We start from the raw sequence: 6,953 nt of genomic DNA on the forward strand, positions 1-6,953 counted from the left end.
ATACAAACTAATTCCAAAGGAGAATAAGCTTTGATGTTTACCAGTTCTGAAGCCCTTTGTACACGAAGCCTTTCTCTTGACGCACCTCTCACAAGTCCTGCACTTTCTCTCAACATACTCAGCCATTTTCGGCCAATAAAATCTACCTCTTGCCAGCTCCAAAGTTCTTTCATACCCCATGTGCCCTGTTTCGTCATGAACTCCTTCAAGAGCTCTGTCTCTGAAACTCGGGGGAACCACTAGCTGCTTGTATTTTTGCCCATACTGATCGGACACCATACGATATAGTACACCATCTACCAAGCTTAGTCGGGGCCTTTCCCTCAGCATTAGACTCACTTCTTTCAATTCTTTGAGTCTATCTGCCTGAGTTAAAGTTTCCCCAGACACCACAAGGTCAATTACTCTTCCAATGGCTACATCTTCTCTTTGCAACTTGTACCAATCTGTGGAAGTCATACTGGGTAATGTGGTTTGTCCAGGCCAGGGCTCAGGTTCTAAGAAATCATCAGGGACAACAGCGTCATTGCAAAGAAGCATCTCGACAGCGGGACTTGGAATAACTCTGCCTTCCAGCAGGTCTCCCTCCTCACACGACTGTACAACATGCGTCTCGCAACACACTGAATGTCGCATACACACAGTTTTGATTGCTTCGTGCTCAATGTTTTCAAACTCAGTTGCTGCACATTTTGCTCTGCTTATCAAGTTTGCTACACGTTCATCTATCTGTATGGCCTCAGCATCATCCACAAGTGGTTCTTGAGGACGACGTGAAAGCCCATCCGCGTCGACATTAGTTTTGCCCGCTCTGTACTTAATATCAAAATCATACATAGACAGAGCTGCGAGCCACCTATGGCCAGCCGCATCCAATTTAGCCGTTGTGAGGACGTACACTAATGGGTTGTTGTCGGTTAACACGGTAAATTTTGTGCCATACAAGAAATCGTGAAATTTTTCAGACACAGCCCATTTGAGCGCTAAGTACTCTAGCTTGTGCACTGGGTAGTTTTTCTCACTCTTAGATAGACCGCGGCTGGCGTAGGCGATAACTCTAGTCTTTCCATCTTGAACTTGATATAAAGCAGCGCCTATGCCAGTTACGCTGGCGTCCGTGTGTAAAATGTACGGCAACTTCCAGTCCGCAAAACCTAGAACTGGAGCAGTTGTAAGCTTCTGAATGATAGTGTCGAAAGCAACTTGACACTCATCATTCCATTTCCCAGCTAAGGATTGCGCTTTACTCCTAACCCGGTACGATGATGTTGACCGTCCTCTAGTAGAAAATTCACCCTGTAACAGCGCATTTAGAGGCTTGACTATCTGAGAGTAGCCCTCAACGAATCGCCGGTAATACCCAGCAAAGCCTAGGAACGCCCTCAGATCTCTGACAGTCTTTGGAAGAGGCCATTCTGTTAGAGCAGAAATCTTTTCTGGGTCAGGGTGTATACCTTGAGCAGAAATAACATGTCCTAAGTATTTAACGGAAGATTGAAAGAACTTGCACTTGGAAGGCGCTAACTTCAGCCCAAATGCAGAAATACGTTGGAGAACCTTCATGAGCCTATCCTCATGCTGTTCAAGTGTATCTGAAAAAATGATTAAGTCATCAAGGAAAGCTATGACTTCCTGCAAATTCAAACCAGCCATGACTTTCTCCATGGTTCTTTGAAATGTGGCAGGAGAGTTTGTCAGCCCTTGTGGTAACCGCCGAAATTGCCAATTTCCAAATGGCGTAGTAAATGCTGTTTTGGGACGATCACTTTCTTCAACTTCTAATTGATAGTATCCACTTTTTAAATCTAACACCGAAAACCACTTAGAGCCTGACAACAAAGTAAACGTCTCCTCGATCCTCGGGAGAGGATATGCATCTCTTTTTGTTAGTTTATTGAGTTTGCGGTAATCAACCACCATTCTCAAATCTCCATTTTTCTTCCTCACCAGTACCACTGGGGAAGCATAAGGACTGTTAGATTCCTCAATGATCTCGCTAGCAAGCAAATCTAACAGGTGTTTTCTCAAATCCTCAAAATCAGCTGGAGAGACTCGACGTGTGCGCTCTTTAAAAGGAACATGTTCAATTAGCTCTATTCGATGTGCCACGCCTGACACTCGTCCCACATCTAGATCATGCTTTGCAAATGCACCAGACGCTTCACGGTTTATCCTCTCAATGATATGAGCTTTGAGTTCCTCAGAAATGGGAGAATCATTAAAATTGAGAATCACAGGGTCTTCCGCCTTTACCAAAAGACTTGCCATCAGGGAAGTGCTATCTTGTGAAGTGCTAGTGTTATCTAAAATAGGGACAGACTTAATCCAGTCCACCACTGAACATTCAGCGAGCACGCCCTTTGGCTGCAAGGTTACACTGTGGTCTGAAATGTTTCGAACGACTACTTTGACTTTATTTCGAGGTCTTGCTTCAGCTTGAATCAATTTGCATTCCACGACTAAACCACCTGGAATGTGATGCATCAGTGGTTCATCAATAATCAGCATCTTGCTCTGACCACAATCTTTAACTCGATAAACACCGATCACTTCGCACTTTTCCCCTTTACCGATCGTTACAGATTTCTTGCCTGACAGTCTAACTGGGGTGATGTGCTGTGCCCCTTTACAGGGTGTCAAAATAGCATCACAATTACGATAAGCAGTCATCCAGTTGATGCTAATGGGCATTTGCTGTATGTATTCTCTTCCCTGCAGTACTTTAAAATCTTGGACAAGCTGGCGAAGTACATTTGTACCCACTAGCAAGGGCACCCGAGCATTGTAGACCTGATCAGGGCAGACCAACGCTAACACAGCAACGACTACATCTGTTCCGCAGGCAGACTTGGGAAACTGTACATCTATCTCAATGTACCCCATATAAGGAACTATTTGTCCCGCAGCTCCCTCAACCCGGAGTAAGTCTCCCATAGAAGTAATACCCCTATGTTGTAAGTACTGCTTGTAGAAGGATTCTGCTACACATGTCACCTGGGATCCAGTGTCTATTAAACAGCGACACTCAATTCCATCCACCCAAGCTTTACTCTCCCAAGGTTCCCCAACTAAACCACTAGGAACCTGGTTACTCTTTTCTATGGAACTTTTCACAACTCCAGCTTCTGTTCGTTCCTCAACAGAAGCTACTCCAAGTTTAAATGTGCAGTGGGTGTCGGCACTTTGGTGGGAGAACTCCTTTGCTTATGTCTCTGAACTAACTTTTGCTGTACCAATGCTGCATTCACGGGATTAGTACACTGTTGCAAATAATGAGAGTCTTCACCGCAGCGGTAGCAAAACCCACCCGTAGGCAGTGACTTAGAGTGAGTCTGAGGCACAGGGTGTGATGTTTTCCCCTCTTTGCCTCTTCTCTTCTTGGGCCCACTGACCTGAAGTTGGTCATATGACAGTTTATTTACTGAGGCTGGCTTCTGCGCTTTAGCCACCTCAGCTTCAAGCTCTTTAATGCGTTTCGTCAATGCCAGACTGTCTTGAACCTCCTCAGAGTTATCTGCAAATCCATGATCGACAGTAACATGTACTTGGTTTTGCGCTCTAACGGGTGGTGTATATAGATGTAGATTCCTACGTTTCTCCTTAAGCTGTTTCTCATGCTCGTAAGACCTCAGTTTGTACAGCAAGCTAGAATAGCTCAAATCAGATTGTGACGAGCCTGTTAGTAATTCTTTAAGACGCAACTGGGTTATCAGAACTTCATCCCAGCACCCTCTGATGAACTGTTTGAGAAGTAAAGTATCAGAATGTTCGCCAACCACTCCCTTCTTTTCAATCACTTCCTGCATCAGAGAATAGAGTCGCCTCAAATAATCAGAGGACTTCTCACCCCTGTTTTGGTGCGTCTCTATAAACTGGATGTACAGCTCGTCTCCACCAGTGACACTACCATAAGCTTTTTCTAGTTCCCATGCGTACACTTCTGGTGGTGCATTTGTGCCTACTCCTAGAGCGACATTAAGAGCAGGGGGTAGGAGGCTATCCAAAATGTGCCTTCTCTTATGTCTCTCCATCAGAGAAGGGTCTGAGAGTAACTGCCTAACATACAATTGCCACGTGTTGAAATCAACTTCCCCATTAGGCTTGGGGCAAAGCCCAGAAAACATTCTCAGTTTAGGGGGTGAGGTGACATGTCCCTGGTAATCGGGGTCATGCTTCACCACATGTTCAACCACTACACGCTGTACCTCCTGTGGTATAGTAAACGTGACAGGAGTCTCATGCTTTACATTTCTCTCCACAGGAGGTGAATCAGCTTGAATCGCAAAAGACACTTTTGATGCTGAATTGGTAACTACAGACTGCATCGCTGCTGGCATTACATTACAAGATTTTCTTGGAGCAGGGGTTGAAGTTGAAGGGCCCCTGTCTGCACCATCAGCTTTGTGTGCAAGCTTTGTCACTACCTGCTGGCTTAGCTCATCAACATCTACGCAGTGTAGTTTCGCCAAACTCTCTATTTGTGCCAACAGCTGATCAGCCATATTATCCAAGGTTTTATCTGAATATTCACTGTATAGTGATGTTGGGGCGTTAGAGTGATGTTGCACATCTTTGTTCTGTCTCCCATCTAGTGGCACGATTCCCCATACATTTTGGTCATCTGCATTCAAATATTCTTCTTCGGCTATTAATGGGGTAGTAACCTCCTGAAATTCACAAAGAAGCTCTCCTGGGAATTTGTCACCTAACCACTCAATTTTCCTCACTTCATCAAGATGGTCAAAGAATCTCCTCACTTCCACAAGAGTAGTCTTTGGGTCTACTTTTGTAAGCAATACAGATCTTTCAGGATCAAAATTATGTAGCTTACACAGATCCATTGTGAAGAGAAAGGGGAAAGAAAAAAAATTAAAGAGAGAAGAAAGAGAAAAAAAATAATAATTAAAATTAAGAAAATATTCAGAATAGTTTGGACCAAAACCTAATTGTGTCACACAAGCGCAGCCCCACAAGTTGGGCGCCAAATTTTTCTCTCTCTTATCTGTAACCCGTTTATAAAATCTAGATCAAAGAAAAGGAAGAAAAATATCTACTTGGGTCTGAGCTCACCAAATACAATTAATTCCTATTTATGCTAGTATTTGGAGTCCCGGGTTCGGGGTCTCACACCATGCACTGAATCAAAATGATGATTACAACTTTGTTTTAAATATGTGTGTCTGCACTTGTATAACTTAAGTCATGTACAATACTAACAGAATGAATAAAAAAAAATTAATAGTAAAATGAATTATAAATGAATGAAACACATTAATTAGCTTCAATGAACTGTAACTGTATTCTCTGAATTAATTCTTTTTTTTTTTTCGATTCGTTTTCAGTATGCACTTAAACACTGCACACTGCACACATCACATGAAAACATTCTTTGCCCTTCACAAATCACCAATTGAATACAAAGTATATTGTTCATCAACAACAAAGAAAAAAAAAAAAAAAATCAGTATGTGTACTTGAGTGTATACTTAAGTCCAAGAGGAATATAAATGACTCAGTTCCATTTGTGTGGATATGTCTCAGTTCAGTTTGTGTGAATGCATCTCAGTTCAATCTGTGTGTGTGTGTGTGTAAATGCCTACAGTCTTTGCAGGAAGAAACGATGAAGATACGATGAAGAAACGATGAAGATACGATGAAGAAACGATGAAGATACGATGAAGAAACGATGAAGAAAACAAGCGGAGTCCTCAGATGACGCAATTACTCTGTAGTGCAAATCCAGCGCGGCTCTCCCTCACTGCGCGACTCCAACACGACCGCCGAACGTTGAGACAGTCCAATCTCCTCAAACTTTGGGGTGCAACATCCAATCGCTAATGCAATAAAACAGTTCAGACATCAATTTAGAAAAATAATGATGAAGATGAGGCAAGATTAATAATAGCCGCACATGTGGCTCACATCTCTCTCTTCAACGAGCTGGCGCGCATGTGACGTCAGCATCCTTCACCGAAATGCATATAACGTTTACAACTTTTAAACTTTAACAACAGTATTTCATAACATAAGTGTGCAAATAGGTTTAACAAGTATATAAATTCAGCATAAACACTTTGCAAGTATGGTATTGCACACTTTGTACCAGTTTAAGGAACAGCATTAACCATCCGCATTTCATTATATGAACAAACAAATGCTTAAACAATATTTATGAAAATAAAGAATGATTGTGACTTACCTAATGCAATAAAACAGTTCAGACATCAATTTAGAAAAATAATGATGAAGATGAGCAAGATTAATAATAGCCGCACATGTGGCTCACATCTCTCTCTTCAACGAGCTGGCACGCATGTGACGTCAGCACCCATCGACGTGTTTCTTTTACTCATTTTCGTCAGTCACGAAAACAAATTAATAATTATAAAAATAAAATAAATAAATAAAAATATGTCTGAACATTTTATGCATTAGGAAAGAAAAAAAAAATACACAGGAAATACATAGGAACAGCCTCAATTAATTGGGTGGGTTACAATAACATTGGTGTTATATGATCATATTTTCTTGACCTGGTAAGAACTCTAGCAGCTGCATTTTGTACTAATTGTAGCTTGTTTATTGAGGAAGCAGGACAACCAGCTAATAATGCATTACAGTAATCGAGACGTCATGAAAGCATGAACTAACTTTTCTGCATCAGAAATAGATAACATATTCCGTATCTTAGCAATGTTTCTGAGGTGGAAGAAGGCTGTTTTTGTAACATATGAAATATGATTTTCAAAGGACAAGTTGCTGTCTAATATAACACCCAGGTCTTTAACTGTCGAGGATGGAGTAACAGTACATCCTTCTAAATGCAGATTGTAGTCTGAGAGATTCTGTGTACAGGTTTTTGGCCCAATAAGTAATACTTCAGTCTTATCTGAATTTAATAGAAGAAAATTACTAGTCATCCAATGTTTTACTTCTTTAACACACTCTGTCAG

This window comes from Megalobrama amblycephala, linkage group LG7 (assembly GCF_018812025.1).
Source record: "Megalobrama amblycephala isolate DHTTF-2021 linkage group LG7, ASM1881202v1, whole genome shotgun sequence".
Taxonomy (NCBI): Eukaryota; Metazoa; Chordata; class Actinopteri; order Cypriniformes; family Xenocyprididae; genus Megalobrama; species Megalobrama amblycephala.